The following is a 24,049-nucleotide window of genomic DNA, read 5'->3' on the forward strand; positions in this document are numbered from 1 at the left end:
GTAGACTCCACCTCTAGGGGCAGGGAATAGCTGAATAAAAAGCAGCAGAAACTTCTGACAGCTTTAAAGAGAGCAGTGGTTCTCCCAGCATGGAGTTTGAGATCTGAGAATGGACAGACTGCCTACTCAAGTGGGTCCCTGACCCCTGAGTAGCCTAACTGGGAGATATCTCCCAGTAGAGGCCAACTGACACCTCATACAGGTGGGTGCCCCTCTGACATGAAACATCCAGAGGAAGGATCAGGCAGCAATATTTGCCATTCTGCAATATTTGCTGTTCTGCAGCCTCCACTGGTGATAGCCAGGCAAACAGGATCTGGAGTGGACCTCCAGCAAACTCCAACAAACCTGCAGCTGAGGGTCCTGACTGTTAGAAGGAAAACTAACAGAAAGGACATCCACACCAAAACCCCATCTGTACATCACTATCATCAAAGAACAAAAGTAGACAGAACCACAAAGATAAGGAGAAACCAGAGCAGAAAAGCTGCAAATACTAAAAATCAAAGGGCCTCTTCTCCTCCAAGGGATCACAGCTCATCGCCAGCAACGCAACAAAGCTAGACGGAGAACGACTTTGACAAGCTGACAGAAGTAGCCTTCAGAAGGTCAGTAATAACAAACTTCTCTGAGCTAAAGGAGGATGTTTGAACCCATCGCAAGGAAGCTACATATCTTGAAAAAAGATTACACGAATGGCTAACTAGAATAAACAGTGTAGAGAAGACCTTAAATAACCTGATGGAGCTGAAAACCATGGCACGAGAACTACATGACACATGCATAAGCTTCAGTAGCCGATTCCATTAAGTGGAAGAAAGGGTATCAGCGGTTGAAGATCAACTAAAGAAATAAAGCGAGAAGAGAAGTTTAGAGAAAAAAGAGTAAAAATAAATGAACAAAGCCCCAAGAAATACGGGACTATGTGAAAAGACCAAATCTGCGTTTCATCAGTGTACCTGAAAGTGACAGGGAGAATGGAACCAAGTTGGAAAACACTCTGCAGGATATTATCCAGGAGAACTTCCCCAACCTAGCAAGGCAGGCCAACACTCAAATTCAGGAAACACAGAGAACACAACAAAGATACTCCTCAAGAAGAGCAACTCCAAGACACATAATTGTTAGATTCACCAATGTTGAAATGAAGGAAAAAATGTTAAGGGCAGCCAGAGAGAAAGGTCATGTTACCCACAAAGGGAAGCCCATCAGACTAACAGCTGATCTCTCGGCAGAAACTCTACAAGCCAGAAGAGAGTGGGGGCCAATATTCAACATTCTTAAAGAATTTTCAACCCAGAATTTCATATCCAGCCAAACTAAGCTTCATAAGTGAAAGAGACATAAAATCCTTTACAGACAAGCAAATGCTGAGAGATTTTGCCATCACCAGGCCTGCCTTACAAGAGCTCCTGAAGGAAGCACTAAACATGGAAAGAAATAACCAGTACCAGCCACTGCAAAAACATACCAAATTGTAGAGACCATCAAGCCTAGGAAGAAACTGCATCAACTAACAAGCAAAATAACCAGCTAACATCATGATGACAGGATCACATTCATACATAACAATATTAACCTTAAATGTAAATAGGCTAAATGCTCCAATTAAAAGACACAGACTGGCAAATTGGATAAAGAGTCAAGACCCATCAGTGTGCTGTATTCAGGAGACCCATCTCATGAGCAGAGACACACATCGGCTCAAAATAAAGGGATGGAGGAAGATCTACCAAGCAAATGGAAAACAAAAAAGAGCAGGAGTTGCAATCCTAGTCTCTGATAAAACAGACTTTAAATCAACAAAGATCAGAAGAGACAAAGAAGGCCATTACATAATGCTAAAGGGATCAATTCAACAAGAAGAGCTAACTATCCTAAATATATATATATACCCAATACAGGAGCACCCAGATTCATAAAGCAAGTCCTTAGAGACCTACAAAGAGACTGAGACTCCCACAAATAATAATGGGAGACTTTAACACACTAGTGTCAACATTAGACAGATCAACAAGACAGAAAGTTAACAAGGATATCCAGGAATTGAACTCGGCTTTGCACCAAGTGGACCTAATAGACATCTACAGAACTTTCCACCCCAAATCAACAGAATATACATTCTTCTCAGCACCACATCGCACTTATTCCAAAATTGACCACATAGTTAGAAGTAAAGTACTCCTCAGCAAATATAAAAGAACAGAAATTATAACAGACCACAGTGCAATCAAATTAGAACTTAGGATTAAGAAACTCACTCAAAACCACACAGCTACATGGAAACTGAACAACTTGCTCCTGAATGACTACCGGGTAAATAACAGAATGAAGGCCAAAATAAAGATGTTCTTTGAAACCAGTAAGAACAAAGACACAACATACCAGAATCTCTGGGACACATGTAAAGCAGTGTGTAGAGGGAAATTTATAGCACTAAATGCCCACAAGAGAAAGCAGGAAGTATCTAAAATCAACACCCTAACATCACAATTAAAAGAACTAGAGAAGCAAGAACAAATTCAAAAGTTAGCAGGAAGCAAGAAATAACTAAGATCAGAGCAGAACTGAAGGAGATAGAGACACAAAAAACCCTTCAAAAAAATCAATGACCCCAGGAGCTGGTTTTTTGAAAAGATCAACAAAATTGATAGACCGCTAGCAAGACTAATAAAGAAGAAAAGAGAGAAAAATCAAATAGACGCAATAAAAAATTAAAAAGGGGATATCACCACCGATCCCACAGAAATACAAACTACCATCAGAGAATACTATAAACACCTCTATGCAAAAAAACTAGAAAATCTAGAAGAAATGGATAAATTACTGGACACATACACCTTCCCAAGACTAAACCAGGAAGAAGTTGAATCCCTGAATAGACAAATAACAGGCTCTGAAATTGAGGCAATAATAGCCTACTCACCAAAAAAAATCCAGGACCAGACGGATTCACAGCCGAATTCTACCAGAGGTACAAGGAGGAACTGGTACCATTCCTTCTGAAAGTATTCCCATCAATAGAAAAAGAGGCAATCCTCCCTAACTCATTTTAGGAGGCCAGCATCATCCTGATACCAAAGCCTGGCAGAGACACAACAAAAAGAGACCAATATCCCTGATAAACATCGATGAAAAAATCCTCAAAAAATACTCGAAAACCAAATCCAGCAGCACATCAAAAAGCTTATCCACCATGATCAAGTTGGCTTCATCCCTGGGATGCAAGGCTGGTTCAACATACGCAAATCAATAAACATAATCCATCACATAAACAGAACCAAAGACAAAAACTACATGATTATCTCAAATTGATGCAGAAAAGGCCTTTGACAAAATTCAACAGCCCTTTATGCTAAAAACTCTCAATAAACTAGGTATTGATGGAACATATCTCAAAATAGTAAGAGCTATTTATGACAAACCCACAGCCAATATCATACTGAATGGGCAAAAACTGGAAGCATTCCCTTTGAAAACTGGCACAAGACAGGAATGCCCTCTCTCACCACTCCTATTCAACATAGTGTTGGAAGTTCTGGCCAGGGCAATCAGGCAAGAGAAAGAAATAAAGGGTATTCAGTTAGGAAAAGAGGAAGTCAAATTGTCCCTGTTTGCAGATGACATGATTGTATATTTAGAAAACCCCATCGTCTCAGCTCAAAATCTCCTTAAGCTGATAAGCAACTTGAAAAAATTCTCAGGATACAAAGTCACTGTCCAAAAATCACAAGCATTCCTATACACCAATAACAGACAAACAGAGAGCAAAATCATGAGTGAACTCCCATTGACAATTGCTTCAGAGAGAATAAAATACCTAGGCATCCAACTTACAAGGGATGTGAAGGACCTCTTTTAGGAGAACTACAAACCACTGCTCAATGAAGTAAAAGAGGACACAAACAAATAGAAGAACATTCCATGCTCATGAATGGGAAGAATCAATATTGTGAAAATGGCCATACTGCCCAAGGTAATTTATAGATTCATATGGAACCAAAAAAGAGCCCACATTGCCAAGACAATCCTAAGCCAAAAGAACAAAACTGGAGGCATCACGCTACCTGACTTCTAACTATACTACCAGGCTACAGTAACCAAAACAGCATGGTACTGGTACCAAAACAGAGATATTGACGAATGGAACAGAACAGAGGCCTCAGAAATAACACCACACATCTACAACCATCTGATCTTTGACAAACCTGACAAAAACAAGAAATAGGGAAAGGATTCCCTATTTAATAAATTGTGCTGGGAAAACTGGCTAGCCATATGTAGAAAGCTGAAACTGGATCCCTTCCTTACACCTTAGACAAAAAAAAAAAAAAAAAAAAAAAAATCCCTTCCTTACACCTTACACCTTCCTTACACCTTAGACAAAAATTAATTCAAGATGATTAAAGACTTACATGTTAGACCTAAAACCATAAAAACCCTAGAAGAAAACCTAGTCAATATCATTCAGGACAATAGGCATGGGCAAGGACTGCATGATTAAAACACCAAAAGCAACGGCAACAAAAGCCAAAATTGACAAATGGGATCTAATTAAACTGAAGAACTTCTGCACAGCAAAAGAAACTACCATCAGAGTGAATGGGCAACATACAGAACGGGAGAAAATTTTTACAATCTACCCAACTGACAAAGGGCTAATATCCAGAATCTACAAAGAACTTAAACAAATTTCCAAGAAAAAAATCAAACAACCCCATGAAAAAGTGGGCGAAGGATATGAACAGACACTTCTCAAAAGAAGAGATTTATGCAGCCAACAGACACATGAAAAAATGCTCATCATCACTGGCCATCAGAGAAATGCAAATCAAAACCACAATGAGATACCATCTCACATCAGTTAGAATGGTGATCATTAAAAAGTCAGGAAACAACAGGTGCTGGAGAGGATGTGGAGAAATAGGAACACTTTTACACTGTTGGTGGGACTGTAAACTAGTTCAATCATTGTGGAAGACAGTGTGGTGATTCCTCAAGGATCTAGAACTAGAAATACCATTTGACCCAGTGATCCCATTACTGGGTATATACTCAAAGGATTATAAATCATGCTGCTATAAAGACACACGCACACCTATGTTTATTGTGGCACTATTCACAATAGCAGACTTGGAACCAACCCAAATGTCCAACAATGATAGACTGGATTAAGAAAATGTGGCACATATACACCATGGAATACTATGCAGCCATAAAAAAGGATGAGTTCGTGTCCTTTGTAGGGACATGGATGAAGCTGGAAACCATCATTCTGAGCAAACTATCACAAGGACAGAAAACCAAACACTGAATGTTCTCACTCATAGGTGGGAACTGAACAATGAGAACACTTGGTCACAGGGTGGGGAATATCACACACCGGGGCCTGTCATGGGGTGGGGGGCAGGGGGACGGATAGCATTAGGAGGTGTACCTAATGTAAATGACGAGTTAATGGGTGCAGCAAACCAACATGGCACATATATACCTATGTCACAAACCTGCATGTTGTGCACATGTACCCTAGAACTTATAATAAAAAACTGCAGAGTTGGCATAAGGATTAGGCCAATATGAGTAAAGGGACTGGTGTAGTGCCTGACAAGTAGTAGGTGCTCAATAAAAGACACTGTTGCTTCTGGAAACAAAAAAAAGAATCTGCCCATAGTTGCACACTGAATTAATGATCATTGTGGTTGTGTATCACAGCTTCTGGTTTTCTCATTCTTCATTCATTTATTCAACAACCACATGTTAAGGTACTAGACCATGACAAGTCCTGGAGTTACAAGATGAAGATGATACAGTTCACCCCCAGCAATCGTATGCTATAACCTGAAAAAGCAGACAAATAGGCAATTTCCATACCAAGTCATAGATACTCTGACAGGTGTAAAACAAGGCACTATTGGAACTCAAGAGGGACATCTATCCCAGTTTTGTCTGGATATTGAAGGCTTTTTGGTGGAGGCATGGTTAGTGGACACCTGAAAGATGAGAAAAAAAGGTTAGCAGATAGAGCAAAGAAGGAAGTGCAAAGAGCTGGAGGAGAAGGAAGACTACTGTGGAGTTCTGTGCAGTCCAGTTTGGCTGGATCCTGGAGCAAACGAGCAGAGTACAGTAAGTAGTGAGAGATAAGCCTGAGTAGCTTGACAAGAACCAAATGAACATGAGTGTTTATATTCCATGTTAAGGAATTTGGAACTTTTCCTGAGGGCAAAAGTAATCCAATGACACTGTAAATGACTGGAGACTTAAAGTGTTACCTCTCAAGCGACTGCTTATAAACTGTAACTGCTTGACTAGGTTACTAGATGAGACTGGAGTGTTTTGGCCTTAGTTGACGATGCCTTTGTTTTCTGAGAACAGTTTCTGTGTGCTGGCTGACAGTTCCATAGGGATGGCAGAAGTGAAGTGTAGAGCCAGGCTTCTTAAGCTTTTTTTTTCAAGCTATGGAATGTGATGAATTCATGAGGCATAAGTATGCTCTTCATTATACATTGCAAGTTTTCACATCTTTCATTAGATGTATGTAAGAAAGAATATTTAATGTAGTATCTATTAGCCCAAGAATGGAAAGGGATGTCATTTGCAGTTTATTTCAGACATATATTACTTAATCCAAATTTAATTCATAAATTTTGGTAACATACCTGCTACTTCTGTAGTTATATCATTTTGCAACTTCCACTGCATCTGAAATAAGTCAAATATTATTTATAATGTTTAAGAAGAGACATTATCATGGTAAGAAGCATCAATTACAAAACATGGCCTTTAAATAATACTTTTAGAGACTAGACTTAACTTGAAGATTGCTTAAATTAAAAAATCACATAAATCCCTATTTTAAGTTTAGATAATGGAGAACATATATGTGTTATGCTGTTTAGATTAATCTCACAAAAGTACAATTAATATTGGTCTGTTGGATCTATGTCATTTCAAAAGTGTGATTTTTTCCCTTATTAGTACAGAGGTTAAACAATTCAAGTCATATTCTGCAACGAATGCATTACTTTCCCATTCTTATCAAAACTCTGCCTTTTATCAAAGTCTAATCAGTTTTTCACTTTAATGAATAGTTCCTTAAAATGAACTCTCCATTCTCCACTTTTAGAAAATAATAATTTTAAAGCATGTTCTTTGCTATTAATGCAGCACAGAATCTTTAATACATACTTGAAGAAAACAGTATTGTTGTGATGCCGTGTGAAAGTTCCACTGGCAAAAGATTAAAAATATTATGCTCTCTATTATGATTAACATTTCCTTACTCATATGGACACAATGATTTCAGAAAATTTACATGAAAACAAGAATAAATATAGGTTAGAGCCAGTTTTCAATCTTAGTTTCTTTGATTCATGAGTATCTAGAATTAAAAACTAGGAAAACAATATAGAATTATTTAACTGCAACTTTGATTTCTTTTCAGAAATTAGTACCCATTTTTTGAAGCATCTGACAAGTTACAGTTATCTACTTAATTATGAAAGGTGTGGGAATATTTCAAACTTATTGCCAGTGTCTCTATCTAGAGTGCTCTTATTTAAATCTTTTGTAGAATAGGTATTCTCTCATTAAATGCCCAGAACAGGGTCTGAGATAGTTTGTGGTGATAACAATAATGATATCTAATGCCTTTACAAATTTTAGGTGTCAAGTCAATTTTTTTTTTAACTAACAGGTTTACCAATATTTTGAGACTCCTTTCCATAACATTTCTATGACAAAAACATTATAGATAGGCTTTATAGAGTAAGTAACACGACAACAGCATTACCAGCCAGGCCTTATAAAAGTAGTAATTCAATACCAGATAAAGGGGAAAGCCTTTCTTCAAACAACACTAGATATTGCCATTCATAAACACTACATAAAAAGTACATTTTTACGTGACTCAAATTAAGACATTACTACTGTAATGTTGTTATCTTTTCTCCCAAAAGCTCTTCTGGCTAAATATTTCTAATGTAATAGATTTTATTATTTCTTTATACCCCATTCACAAATATTTTCATACTACCTCAATTTTGTTAACACAAAAATGAAATAATCTTCTTAACAAATTGCTTACTTTTATACTGAAGAAATCATAACTCTGTAGAGAGAGAACACTTTTTATATAACAACTTTAAGTAAAGGTCATTTTCTCTCCAAACTCTTCAATAAGAGTACATGGTAGAAGTCACTGCCTGTCTTCCAGCCCCGGAGTGGCCTCCCCCTACATCAGTTCTCTTCCAGCCTTTCCCTGACCCTTGAATATTTCACCACGTAAACGACAGCGGAGGGCAGCTGCCTTTGGGAAAGAGATCCCAGGTCAGATGCAAAAGCAGAGGGAAAAAGGACAGACCCAGAACACAGGGAGGGAGCGCCTCTGGGACAGGAACCCAAAAGCTTAGGAAAGGGGTTTTGAGTGTTGATGGCTCCAGTTTTTTCCTGGCCAGTGAAAGGCTGGAGTGGCTTTACCTATCTTCAGAAGTAAAAACAGGCAAATATTAAGCGACTTTTTAAAAGTCCTTTCATTTTATTTTTGCTTTACCATTAAATCACACATTTTCCTCATATTTCCCTTCACAGAAATTCAGAATTGTTGTCCTCAGTTGAACCACTTAATACAGTGCCTGGCACAGATAATAGAAGGGAAAAGGAGAGAAAAGTGTCTTGGTGACATGAATCACCGTCCTATTCAGTGAGACAAGGGGGCCATCGACGGCTTTTGTAGTGTGCAGAGCAATAGCTCAGGAGAAACTGAACATCACCAGAGGAAATAAAAGAGCTTAGTAAACTGTTAATCTTCACTTTATACAACATACTAAAATCAAAAGCTACACTAGCTCCTTATGGAGTAAAATACATAAACTTTTTAATAAAATTGCTCCTCCTGTCTCCATGGCCTTTCTGTTTATCTCCAGGTGGGGATTATGTCTCAGACAGTGGAGGAAGTCAAACATCAACAATGTGAGCACATCTGCAAATATATTTATACTTTTTCATTAAAAATATAAGTAGGTGGGAAGGTAATACATGGGAGAACATATGTACCAGCACATTTCAGCTAATTAGTAGGATGCTCTTAGAAATGATCCTTTTCAAGCTACATCCCAGAGAAATCTAAGGTTCCACAGAGGACGGTGAAGGATTAAGGCATAAGAAAGTCACAGCTTCCGAGCACTGATCCTTCCTTTAGTCAGACAGCACTACTTCTGTTTTCTATGTGGTTTCCTGAAATTTTAAAAAGTTCTATTCTTAAAAAAAAAAAAAAAAAAAAGTTTTACTTAAAGGTATGAATGTCACTGATTTAGTCAACGTCCCTAATTTTATACAAGAAACAAAACAGGCTCAGAGAGACTGCAGCTTGCCTGAGGTCACAAAGCCAATTAGTTACAAGCTAGGAGTGGGCGGCTTCAGATCTTTCACTGAGCCTGGAGTTATTCTATGCCAGCTGTTTCCTTCATATTCAGAAAAGAAATACAGATTTTAAGAAAATAACTCAGAGAGGCCAGGTGTGGTGGCTCACGCCTGTAATCCCAGCACTTTGGGAGGCCGAAGTGGGTGGATTACAAGGTTAGGAGATCGAGACCAGCCTGGCCAATACAGTGAAACCCTGTCTCTACTAAAAATACAAAAATTAGCCGGGCATGCTGGTACGTACCTGTAGTCCCAGCTACTCAGGAGGCTGAGACAGGAGAATCGCTTGAACCTAGGAGGCGGAAGTTGCAGCGAGCAGAGATCGCACCACTGCACTCCAGCCTGGGTGACAGAGTGAGACTCTGTCTCAAACAACAACAACAAAAACTCAGAGAAAATGCATCTATAAACTGTCATGATGCTCTATAATGTTTAAGCATGAGACAAAAAAGAGTAGCTCTCCAAATTCTAAGTTATGAATCAAATTTAAAGAACAATTAATATCATAACTTCTGCTAGTACCAGTCAAGACACTCAATTTATAAATAACACATTTTTCAAACTGCAGAACAGAAAACTTGAAGGAGAAAATCTTTAGTTGAACCACGCAAGCAGAAACTGAGAAAATTGTTCCTTAAAAGAACGATTCATTCTCCTCCAAATAAGACTTGGTTTATGAAATCAATCAACGAGTCAATTATCCATGTTGTGAGTTATTTATAGAAAAACTGAAAACACAAAACAGATTTCTCTTTGCCATCTAGCATACGTCTGTCCAACTTCTCATCATTAACTGGTACATACAAAGACACGGGCTTAATTTCAATTATCACTTAAATCCAGCCAGAAATGATAGGAGAACCTTCATTTCCCTGGCCTCAGGTTTCAAGTGAGGACTTAGACTCTCTCTACCTATAGCTTCCTCTTGAGAGGATGTCAGATCTACCTAATGGGTGAATGTGAGCAAAGCACACAGTGTGCTTGCTTGGCTCAGGGTCTCTTTCAAAAGATGTGTCTGCCCACAGTGATATGAGTTCAGGTCTGCTGTCATCTCTGCAGTAAGCAGCATGCACCTGCGATGGGTGTCAAGCATTTGTTTTCTCCACTTAAAACTCTGTGGGTTAGTGCCTAACCTGGGATAAAATACTGTGGCTGCACGTCTGAGCCACATCCTCCCGTTAGTTATCATGAGTCTGTAATAGAGCTAGTGTGTTGATGTCCATCTATCTGACTCCTGTGTTCTGAACTCAGAAGGGAATGAGGAGCACCATTTGCTGCCTATCCACCACAGCCTAAACAAGAAAAATGACTGTATAACACTTATAGAAATAGTTTCTTCTTCCTTGACTTTTCTAATCTTACCATACATTCTTCACAACTACCTCCACTTTAAAGAGGGGAGGAGTTAGAAGGAAGTTTTTTTAAAGAAATATAATGAAATCAGTACCAATGGCAAAGTCCAATAAATACAAAGTTCACTCTTCAGCAATAACTTATTGACAGGCTACTGCTAAATTATACTTGAGATTACAGGCTGGAAATAAGGAGCCAATAAAACTATAAAAAGTACTTCTGATATATAAGACAAAGGATCCCAGGGTTAATCTATAGAATATGAAAACTGTAAATAAAAATTAGTAAAACATATGCATAGCAATCTATTATCACTACAATGGTGTTAAGTGGCAAGGCTATGTGGCAGGCCAGGTCTCACTAATTCAGGCCTCCATAACAACTGCTTTGGCACTGACTGAGTAGTTAAGTTAAATATTAAAAGCTGAAAGAGCCAGTGCCCTTATACAGGCTGGAATGTAACAAAAGCCCACCAAGGGTCTTGTCTAGGCCTTAAAGCCTGACAAAATAATGAAGGAATTCTTAACAGGACCTGTTCAGTATTAAACAAGTTTTATTGGGGATCTGAAGAAACTCCCCAGGCCTCCACAAACAAGTTTATTGGAGGTCTAATGGAATTCCCAAACCTCCATGATTTAGCAGGAGACAAAATAAGGGTAATCACCCCAGCACCTGGACCCATTTAGAGTAAATAAATTTACTGAAGCTCCAGAGGAAGGTCTTCAGGACTTAGACCTTAGTTACAGATTAAAAGAAGTTAATCAGTTATGTCTATAGATGAATGCACACTTACATGTAGATATATAGCTTAGAAGGTATATAAGCTCTGGAAAACTTTGTAATTTTGAGTTGGTCTGGTAATAATTTCCAGGCCTTCCCTGTAACTGGTTGCAGAAAAAAAAAAAAACCTCTCTTCCTCCCCAGTTTATCTGCATCTCATTACTGGGCCATGTGAAACAGCAGCCTGACTCTCAGTTTGGTCTGGGAACAGCCAGGCTCTAGACTTAATATAATGGGGTGAGAGATGCAATAAATGCTAAATGTCATGAATGTAGAGAAGACTTGTTTCAACAATCAGTTATAATAAATTATTTCTCTGGTGTGTGATTTCATACAAAATTATAACCATTTTTCTTGAGGTTAGATAAAATGCTGAGTATGATAGCACGTCACAGTAGGAATAGTCCAAAGTGTTAAAATGTTGCAAATAAAGGAGATGGATAAACAGAGCCAATATTAGTGCTATTTTTAACATTTTGCTTTTGAAAATCATAGCTAAAAATTTCTAAATATCCTTTGTTTTGTAATGCCCCACCCAGAAACCCACCCCCCTACCTTTTTTTGTAAATATCAGTTCAGGCGATATGTTACCACCTCCTCCTTGTATTAGCTGATGTTTTCCTATAGGAAATACTTAAGTTCCTAGCAACTCTAGAAGGCATCTCTTTTATGTAACTCTAAATATTCTGTAAACAACAGCTATATAAGAATTCTTCCAAGGTGTGATTATGGAGACATGCCTTTGTATCTTTTTTTTTTTTTTTTTTGAGATGGAGTCTTGCTCTGTCACCTGGGCTGCAGTGCAGTGGCACAATCTCAGCTCACTGCAACCTCTGCCTCCTGGGTTCAAGCGATTCTCATGCCTCAGACTCCCAAGTAGCTGGGATTATAGGCACCCACAACCACGACAGGCTAATTTTTGTATTTTTAGTAGAGACGGGGTTTCACCATGTTATCCAGGCGGGTCTCGAATTCCTGACCTCAAGTGATCCACCTGCCTTGGCCTCCCAAAGTGCTAGGATTACAGGTGTGTGCCATCACACCCAGCTAATTTTTGTATTTTTAGTAGTGACGGGGTTTCACCATGTTAGCCAGGATGGTCTCCATCTCTTGACCTCATGATCTGCCTGCCTCAGCTTCTCAAAGTGCTGGGATTACAGGTGTGAGCCACTGCACCCAGCACTTGTATCTTGATAAAATCATGCTTTTTAATCTCTTTTAATAGGTCTAACATGATTGGGCAAACAAATGCCCCACAAGGAAACTAGGTATGCCTTGGAACTATTACATTAACTTTAAAACAAACAAATTTTCTACTTATCTAGAAATACTAAAAAAATGAACACCCCTTCCCCCCAAAAAAAAATTTAAAAAAAAAAAAGTTCCTCAAAAATCTTCCCTTGCATCACGTCTGCTTTTTTTTTTTTTCCACCCCTGCCCCACCGCCTGAGATGGAGTCTTGCTCTGTAGCCCAGGCTGGAGTGCAGTAGCGCAATCTCAGCTCACTGCAACCTTTGCCTCCCAGGTTCAAGTGATTCTCCTTAGCCTCCCAAGTAGCTGGGACTACAGGAACACACCACCATGCCCAGCTAATTTTTGTATTTTTATTAGAGATGGGGTTTCACCATGTTGGAGGTTGGTCTCAAACTCCTGACCTCAGGTGATCCACCCACCTCGGCCTACCAAAGTGCTGGGATTACAGGTGTGAGCCACAGTGCCGGGCCTACATCTGCTTTTTATACTCTCTCAGCACCATCTTGTAAAATGATATATTACTTTGTTTTTCGGGTAAGTATTGTGAAAGGAAAATATCTTGGGCCCCCCAAATCACTAAGCTAAAAGCAAAACTCAGGCTGGAAACTGCTTAGGGCAAACCTGCCTCCCATTCTATTCAAAGTTACCTCTCTGCTCACTGAGATAAATGCAGATCTGACTGTCTCCTTTGCAAAGGCCCATCAGAAACTCAAAAGAGTGCAACTGTTTGTCTCTCACCTATCTGTGACCTGGAAGCCCCCTCCCCGCTTCCAGTCTTCCTCCCTTTGCTTCAAATTGTACCGTCTTTCCAGAGTGAACCAATGTACTTCTTACATATATTGATTGATGTCTCATGTCTCCCTAAAATGTATAAAACCAAGCTGTGCCCTGAGCACCTTGGGCACATGTCATCAGGACTTCCTGAGGCTGTGTCACGGGTGTGTGTCCTCAACCTGGGCAAAATAAACTTTCTAAATTAACTGAGACTTGTCTCAAATTTTGGGGGTTCATAGCACTAATGAGAACATTATATTTCCATCTTGCTTAACCATTTACAGACGTATTTAACATTCATTTTCCATTAGTACCCAGTGGTACAATTTCATGACTGAGGCATTCGGACGCTGATCATCTCATTTTTTTCAGAAAAATAAAACCTAAGCAAACAATATAATTAAAAATATCAGCTAGCTGGGCTCCTGTAATCTATGTATTAAAACAATCATTTAATGCACTCCCTTTTAAGCTATTTGGCCACTATGCTAAGAAACCTTAGATTTGTTTTTCTATGATTTGTTAGGACACGAAATAGCCAGGTAAACACAACAAGGTTGAGGCTCATTCCATGTGGGCCTGTGCTACTTTTCTGTACATTAAGGAGACCATAAAAACATCAAAACTATAAGCCAATGTGCACCGACTGAAAATTTTAAAAACAACAATATACACAAAGAAAACTATTTTTGTTCAAACAAATGTTTTATGGATTTTGTAATTTTTTTAAGAGACAGAATCTTGCTATGTTGCCAAGGCTGGAGTGCTGCAGTGCCGTAGCTACTTACAGGAACAATCACTGCGCACTGCAGCCTTGAACTCCTGGGCTCAAGTGATCTTCCTGCCTCTGCCTCAGGAGTAGCTGTGACTACAGGTGTGTGCCACTGTGCCCAGCTGTTGTAATTTTCCCCCAGTTGGAAAATGGACAAATGTTAGATAAATACCTTAATCTGGGTCAAGCATAGTTGAACTACATTTTTTTTTTCCTTACCAACTCTATAGTTGATACAGCTTGTCATTCTTGGATCCATTTTGAAATCCCGAGAAATAGACTCTTACTCTGAGTGAAACCACATGGTTGAACTAAAAGGTTCCTATTACCTGTCCAGGGGAGATGTCCATGGGTAGCTTTACATGGAATTTGGGGTATTAAGAGTAGAACTGATTCTGCTTGGTCACATTTGCTATTGAAGGAGTCTAGATATCATTGCCATCTTAGTCATCAATCACTCAAGTTATGGCCAGGTAGACAGACATAACTTATGTGAGCTTTACTTTAAAAATTCAAATATTTGCTTGATTTAACTATTTCAAAACCACTGTACAACTGCATAGCAATAGACACATTTTACTAAAATTGAGATTAAAACACTTTAAGTGCAATAGCAATTACAGATGTACTCATGTAAGAAAATCACAAAACTTTTAACTTAAAGAACAGATTAATCAAGTCTTGCAGGTTTATGTAACATATAAAAGTATTCACCTTGGATCCTTTTAAATAATAAATATCCATGGGTGGTTAGTGTTTGGACACCAATCATTCACATATGATGAGGGGTAGAAAACCTGAGATGATGCAGTAAACTTTAAAAGTGCCACACTAAACCCTTTAAAAGTGAACCCTCGACAAACTAAAATCAGTTAGTAAGACAAGGCACATCAAAGTATACCTTTGGTTAAGATCTGACTTAATTGCAGTTTTTAAAGAAATTTAAAATGTTTGGTTACATTTATTGAATAAAGTTAACAAAGGAGTAATCTCTTATGAATGAGAGCTCTAGGGACTTAATAACTATAAAATTTCTGTCTCCTCTCTTTATTAACACAGATAATTATTACCTTTACTTACCATACACAAGACAATTAAGTAACTGAGTATTTCACCAAATAACATACAAGAATTATATCAGAAATCTGAACACCAAAGGAAAAAAGGTAACTAACCTTCAACAAGTAGCTCTCCATGCTCTTAAAAGCAGACCTCTTTTTTCTTGGAATATGTTTTCTGTTGAGACCTTCACTATCATTAAGATTTCTAACACAAGATGACTCTAGGACTGGCCTCGTAGTGCCAGTGAATAGAGATCTGGTCTGCTTTTTCTCCACAGTAAGTTGCGTACTGACCTCTGCTATCATCTCATTAGTTCTATGAAGATTGCAAAAGACAAATGCTTAGTATTTCATTTTTTCCTAAATGATTCCTAAGTGACTTTAATTGTTCTAAAAGTTGCCATAAGAGTAAATGGAATATACCATAAGCCGTGTTTTAACTCTGAAAATGTGTTAGAGCATGCCTACTGTATCCAATTATAGTTTTACCATTGTGCTAAAAAAGTACATATATTTCTAGGGGGATTTCTAACAAACAAGTAGTTCAAATGAGGGAGGGGACAGAAAAGACTATCAATGATGCATGGCTTCACAGTTAACATTTGTTGCCTGCCTGGAATGACTCTACTTAAAAGATTCTTAAGGATGCCATTAGAATTACTTGTATTCAAAGCGTAACTATGTAAAATGATGAAGATATTAATGGGCTTGACAAAATAACCATTTCATTGCGTATAAATATATTATAACATCACACTGTACTCCTTGAATATATACAATAAAAAAACTAAAAGTAAAAATAAGAGCTAGAAGTACTTATATTTAGTAAACCAGTTAGAGATTTTCTTAAAAAACTATCTCTCAAAGACATTTTCAAACAATGGTTTTCACTGCCCTTGTACATTTCACCCATTATCTGGAAAAAAATTGAGCAATTGGCACTGAGGAATAATTCAGGGCAGCTTTTCCTAGGGGAGAATAAGACTGCTGAAATCAAAGAGAACTAAAGCAGCATGGAGGACAATCAGCTCCTAACTGTGGCCCACGCATCAGAGGCAGGGCCTGCCCTTTCTGTCTTCCACATACCCCCTCAGGCTGACCAAGGTGTTATTTTTTATCACTTAGTAAGTTATACTTCCCTTCAACCCTATGTTAATCATTCTCTACTTCACAAGTATGCCTTTATGTGGAGTGGAAAAACTATACAGGACAATTCTTCTCAAGGCACCCTCTAATGATCACAATCAAGCAAAGTGAATTACTGAGTGCCAGAATGTGCCCAGGGTAGTCGTACTTGACCCTTTTGGTTTTCAGCTGTCATCTTCCAAAAATTAATTAAACTCATTAATATTTCAAATTAAGGGAATACTGACAAACAATTTTTATAACGGTATCACTGTCTAAACTATGAAGCTTCACAAATACTTAGCTGAAACCCTAATAGATCAGGTTAGCTATATAAGAATATTAAGGGGTGGGAGGAAGCCACATAAAACCAAAAAACAGAAGGGACATGAACTGTCCTGGATTAAGACTTTAAAGGTTACATTCATTTACTATTTTCAATTTTACTTAAAGGTTCAGTTTATTTACTATTTATAATTTACAATTTTCCAATATTGTATAATCTAGTGAGCTTTCACTTCCCACAAATCTCACGAACCTGTCTCACTAAAAGTCATGCTTTTGAAGGCAAATTAATGAGCTTAACTTATTTTCTATGATTCTGCATATTGACTTACCTATTCAGTTCATTTGACAAGGATTCTCTAACTTTTACTTCTTCTAGGTAGAGTTCCTTATGTCTTTCCAATTCGGTTTTATTAAAGTTGGCTTGCGAAGTTTTTATTCTGGAGATTTCAGATTCCATATCTTTGATTGTGAGTTCCATCTGAGTTTTTATTGAAGTAGTATTATCCTCCTTTAACTGTGCTAACTGTTCTTAAGATACTGCTGCTTGTTTCTAAAATAAATTAAAAGGGAACATTTTAAAAGTAATTATAACCTGAATAATTACCCTGTGTTTGTTTCCTTTCATTTGGAGTCAGTGATTCAGAGAACAATTTTAAGTATGTGATTCAGAGAACAATTTTAAGAACAATGTGAAGAAAGAAAGAAGCTCAAGCTTAACATATTTATTATCAGTACCAACTGAATTAACAATTGAATCTGAATTGTAGCACAATTCTCCAAAGAATGACAGAACCAAGTTAAAATTTTAAAAGTGGAACAATGTAACTTAAAAGCAGTTCAAGAGTACGGTATAATTTTTAAATCACATTTTTTTTTTTTTTTACTTTTTCTATTAGTCTTGTTTTATGCCAACTGGCTTTAGTAATCAAATGATTCTGTAGTGAGAATTACTATTATGGAAGGTCATTTAGTTATAAGAATGATGGAAATGAAAATATTTAAATGAAGAAACAAATACCACCTTCCTTCTAGAAGTCTATCGAACAAATTGCTGTAAGGAAAGTACAGAAAACATGTAGAATGTATATATCCAAAATAACATGTGCAGTGAAATGAATGAGAGCACATTACAGATAGATAAACCAACCTGCAAGGTGAGAACGGCTTCATTTAATTTTTCTGCTATTTCCCTCCTTGCTTTTTCTTCAATCAACAGTTTATACTGTTCAGCTTCACCACGTTCTAACATATTTCTCTCCATATAACTTTTGAGGTTTACTACTTCTTGTTTCAGCTGCTTCTTATTCTTCTGTAGCGTTTCACATTGCTTTTGTATTGCTTTCATAGAGAATAATGTCTGTTGAAGTTGAAGAACTTCATTCTCTGCATCCAGATGTAGACATCATAAAGGTGCAGTTTCCTGTGCTTCTATAAGGTCAACCTGCATGAGTAAAACAATATAGTTTGGTAATGAAGAAGGTAGACTGAGAATGGTCTAACATAAAACTAATAATTTTTGAAATAAATTCAGTTGCAGTAAAATGTTACCTGTACTGTCGTAGATTCATAAAATACAGACCCTTGGATTATTCAGAAAATTAAAAATAAAGTTAAAACCACCAGAATTCACAGAAATATATCCTTTACTTTCATCATCTTTGCCACACAACATTTGGACTTGATCTTAGACTTCCGTTTTTCTATGATTGTTTCATGGCTTTCCTCTTTAAAATGGCTCTAAGTCACCACCTTAGCACAAAGTCTCTTATTCCTTTAACCTACTATCATTCTCCGTAACTTGCAAAGAAGTTTTAGGAGCGTATTGAATTATTTGGGCCTGAGTCAATAAATGGCTCCCATAATAAGACTCTGAAAATAAGACTCTAGTTAATAAAGAAGCACATTAAACAATGACAACAAAAAATTGCACTGAAATTTCAGTGGTGCTGAGTTGGAAAGAACTGCTTTCCTTTAGAGGAAATAATTATGATTTTTTTTATTTTATAAAGGTAAATGAAGTGGTGGTTTTAAAACATCTACAAATTGCTTGCCACTTCTCCCATGACATTCCCTCTCCTGCATACACGCTGGCATTGACAACCGGTTTCTCATGAACATAATGTGGCAGAACTGCTGTGTGACTTCTAAGGTTGGTTACAAAAAGTCACACAGCTTCTACCTGACTCTCTCTCTAGGAACACTTGTCCTTAAAATGCAGCCAACATGCTGTGAGAAAGCCCAAACCACACTGTGAATCCTCATGTAGGTAGGTGTTTGAGCTGACTTCCCTACCTAATGTCCCAGCCAAAAGCCAGCTTCAAATGCCACACAGGTGAATGAATTAGACGATTCTAGTCCCCAGCTTTAAGTTACCTCAGCTGATGCCAAGTAAGGAAAAAGTGAGTTGGCCCCACTGAGCCTTGCCTAAAACTGCAGATTGTGACCAAAACAGATGTTGTTTTGAGACACTGCATTTTGTTACATACCAAGAAATAACTGATACAGATATTGACACTACATATGGATTGCACAACAACAAAACAACAAAAACTACTAAAACATGTAGGATTACCATTGGACCAGGAGCTAAGCGGAAGATGAAAGGACCTACAGAAGAATAAGCATGAAAACAAGAAGAGTTTTAAAGAGACTGTTAGTGGAAGCCTGATGGTTCTGGAAGAAGCTGGTAGGAAAGGTTTCAAGGATAGTGAAGAAAATGATACTGGAACCTAAAGGAAAGGGCACTGTTATTACACAGCCACTGAAAGTAAAACCAATGCAAGAGATAAGCTAAAGAAAGACTACTACATATCAAGGAACCAGGACTTTCTGGGTTCAACTATCTGTTTCCTTTTTACAGCCTCTCCACATGTCAGATTCCCAAACACACAGTCCTTGACTTAGCATGGTTTGACTCACCATTTTCTGACTTTTTATAATAGTGTAAAAATGATATGCGTTGAGTAATGAAATGATATGTGTAAGCCTCTTGGCTTACAGGGGTGGCTACATCAGGATAAAGTCACTGTAAATGGAAATTATCATACATGGAAAACCCACCCACAACTTCTGATATTTGCAATTTATGATGACCCATAAAATGCAAATATCAGACATAACAAATGCAAATGTCATCCAGACATAACCCCATCCTAACTTGAGGGGCACCTGTATTGCTGAGATAAATGGCCTCTGGGATAAGATCAAATCCAGGCTGCTGCCAGGAGAATACAGTTTGAAGGTGAAGCCAAGACTGTCAGTGTAAGACCCTTTCTTAAGACCTCAGAAAGATTTAAGGTGGTGCCTCAAATTCCCTTAAAGATCTCAAGGGTATACACATCTTAAGGCACTGTCCTACTACACAGAACAGTGTGCTTCCTTCACAGGAAGCACCAGGTGAAGTGCTTATCTCAAAGAGATCTGGACAAGAGGTTTTTCCAATGACAAGAACCCAAGTAAAATTCACAAGAGACTCTAAGTATTTAAGAGAATTGTAGTAATGATAGTACTGCTTGCTAGCTTGGATTAAAAGACACCAAGACAGTAAAAATGAAAAAAGGCCTTAGGACCTAAGAAGTTCTACAGGGAGGAAGCTGGCTGAGGAAACTACTTAGCTGAAAACACAGGTCATTGCTTATGAAAAGGATACAACAAAGAGCCAAGAAAGTACAACAAAGAGCCACAGAGGATGGTTCCCATAAAGTCCAAATCAAAGAAGTGGAAGCACACATCAGTCTGTATTTCAGAATTACTATGGTCTAGTATTTCCTTTGTGACTCCCATTTTCTCTCTGTGCAATAGGAGGGTCTCTGGCAGTTTAGGACAATGCTGGGTGGGTGAGTGGTAGATAACTTGTCCCTTTAGTTAGTTCTTAAGTCTTTGTGTTGACAAGAAATGCACTCAAGGGGTTATACTCCAGAAACCACAAGCCACGGTGAATCCCTACTGAATGTGATAAAGATGGTAGGATCTTGCACTTCAAACCTGAGCATGCTGCCATATTAAATGAAACTTGTGTGTGTGGTGGGAGATTAGGATCTTGCACATTAAGCCTGAGCCTGCTGCCATATTAAATGAAACCTGTGTGTGAGGTGGGAGGTAATAATTAGAAATGAGTGTGTTTTTCAAGTGGTAGAAATTTTTAAAATTGTAGTTATAGGGCCAATTGTGCAGGTTTTAAAACATGTCTATACATTCCTTAATATGCACAGCATAGACAGAGACATCATCAAGATGGCTGACTGGGAATACCCAGCACTCACCTCTTTCAAAAAGAAAAACCAAAACAGCAAGTAGGTAGCCAGACCTTGAGGAAAACATCAGAGACCATACTGGAATTCAGCAGGAAATTGATAGGGATCCTCTGAGGACAGAAGGAAAGGGAACTGAGGTAGCCAGCCCAGCCAGGATCATCTCAAAGCCAGGACAGATTCTCCCAAATCCCTAGCTCCACAGCACCCTATACCTGTGGAAATAGGTGGTCACCTAATAGCCCAACAGGGAAACTACTCTAGGTCAAAGGGATCCTAAGTGTGTGCTCTCCAGAGCCTGGAAGCCACCTGACTGACACCACTGCCACCAACAGCAGTCCTGTCCCCTTCAGTGGCAGTGCTGTGCATACCTGTGCATACCTTTAGGAGGCCAGATAACTGGCCCACTCAATTTTGTGTACCATGAAGGAGCCTGAGAACAAGTCTGCCAAACTCACGAGAGGCGGCACCCATGTGAGCCATATGAGAGCCTGAAGACAAGGCCACTTTGCTTGCTGCTGCTGTTGTCAGTGCTCACATACACTGTCCAGGGCCCTGAGAAGCAGCCCACCCCAACCAGGTCTGTGTGCATTTACCCAGGCACCATCTACCACTAACACCAAGGGCAGTCCTACTGCCCCACTGGCACCCGCACATGGCATCCAGGTGCATAAAGACAGGGCTGCCTCATCAGCCACTGACAAAGGCTCCTGCACATGCCTTCGGTGAACCTGTGGATAACCCTGCTCCACACGCTGCCATAGGTACCCACCCAAATGTTCCTCATAGAGGGCTAGAGAAATGCCCATGCAGCCTGCTTTCACCACTACCAGCGAAGCAAGTCGTAAAAAGTTTTTTAAAAATGAAATCACACAACACCATGCTCTAGGACCACAGTGTAATAAAAATAGAAATGAATACCAAAAAGATCTCTGAAAACCACACAATTACATGGAAATCAAACAACTGGCTCCTAAATGACTTTAGGAAAAGAAACAATTTAAGGCAGAAATAAAAAAATTGTTTGTAATAAGCAAAAAGAAACATCATACCAAAACTTCTGGGATGCGAAAGCAGCATAAGAGGAAAGCTTATAGCGCAAAGCAAATATGTCGAAAAGTTAGATCAGTAATTAACAATCTGACACTGTGCCGAGAGGAACTAAAAATCAAGAACAAAATAACCCCAAAGTTGGCAGCAGAAAAGAAATAACTAAAATCAGAGCATAACTGAGAAAATTGAGGCCCAAAAATCCATACAAAGGATCAATGAAACCAAAAGTTGGCTTTTTGAAGGGATAAACAATACTGAAGGCCACTAGCTAAATAAATTAAAATACAAAACAAAACAAAAAAACAGAGAACATCTAAATAAGCACAATCACAAATGACAAAGATGACATTACAACTGATCCCACAGAAATACAAAAGATCCTCAGAGACTACAGTGAGCACCACTGTATGCACACAAACTAGAATATCTAGAAGAAATGGATAAATCCCTGGAAACACAACTTAACAAAGATTGAACCAGGAGGAAATTGAAATCATGAACAAATAACAAGTTCTCAATCAGTAATAAAAAACCTACTAGCCAAAAACAGATCCAGATCAGACTGACTCATAGCCAATTTCTACCAGACATACAAAGAAGAGCTGTTAACAAACCTACTGAAACTATTCCAAAATATTGAGGAGATACTTCTCCCTAATTCATTGTATGATGCCAGCATCATCTTGATACTAAAAGCCAGCAAAGACACAACGAATAAAGAAAACTACAGCCCAAGATCCCTGATGAATGTAGACACAAACGTCCTCAACAAAATATCAGCAAACAAAATCCAGCAACACATCAAATACTTACTTCACCACAATCAAGTCAGCTTTATATTTGTGATGCAAGTTGGTTCAAAGTATACAAATCAATGAATGTGTTTCACCACATAAACAGAGTGAAAAAGAAAAGCCATGTGATCATCTCAAAAGATGCACAAAAGCTTTCAATAGTGTCCATAATTCCCTCATGAAAAAAATACTCAACAAATTAGGCATCAAAGAAATGGACCTAAAAATAATAAGGGCCACTCTATAACAAACCCACAGGTAAAACCATACAGAATGGGCAAAAGCTGGAAGTGGGGGCTGAGTGCAGGGGCTCATGCTTGTAACCCCAGCATGTTGGGAGGCGAAGACAGGAGAATCACTTGAGGCCAAGAGTCTGAGACCAGCCTAAGCAATGCAGTGAGACTTGTCTCCATAAAATAATAAAGAAAAAATTAAAGAAAAAAGAACAAAAAAAGTTGGAAGCATTCCCCTTGACAACTGGAACAAGACAAGGATGCCCAGTCTCACCACATGTATTCAATATAGTACTGGAACTCCCAGTCAGAGCAATCAGGCAAAAGAAAGAAAGAAAGGGCATCCAAAAAGAAAAGATGCCAAACTATCTCTCTTTGCAGATGATATGATTCGATACCTAGAAAATTCTAAAGAGTCTTCCAATTTATCCTGGAACTGATAAGTGACTTCAGTCAGGACACAAAAATCAATGTAAAAATATCAGTAGCATTTCTATACACCAATAAAGTTCAAGCTGAGAGACAAATCAAGAATGTAATCCCATTTACAATAGCCACACACAAAAAAGCAAATTACTTAGGAATGCATCTAATCACGGAGATGAAATGTGGCTACAAGGAGAACTACAAAACCCTGCTGAAAAAAATCATGACACCAAACAGATAACACCAAAAAAAATGGAAAACATTCCATGCTCATAGATTGGAAAAATCAATAGCATTAAAACGGCCATATAGCCCAAAGCAATCTACAGATTCAGTACTATTCCTATCAAACTACCAATGTCATTTTTCACAGCATTAGAAAAAACTATTCTAAAATTTCATATGGAACCAGAAAAGAGCCCAAACACCCAGAGCCATCCTAAGCAAAGAGAACAAAGCCTGACACATC

At 38.3% G+C, this 24,049-nt stretch overlaps 1 pseudogene; it reads right to left on the bottom strand.

Annotated features, from left to right (window-relative positions):
* The window catches only part of LOC116483127 (putative coiled-coil domain-containing protein 144C), a 34,448-nt pseudogene extending 12,565 nt beyond the window's left edge, over positions 1 to 21,883 (bottom strand).
* Positions 21,884 to 24,049: the final 2,166 nt, after the last annotated feature.

The sequence above is a fragment of the Hylobates moloch genome, unplaced genomic scaffold (assembly GCF_009828535.3).
Source record: "Hylobates moloch isolate HMO894 unplaced genomic scaffold, HMol_V3 SCAFFOLD_15, whole genome shotgun sequence".
NCBI lineage: Eukaryota > Metazoa > Chordata > Mammalia > Primates > Hylobatidae > Hylobates > Hylobates moloch.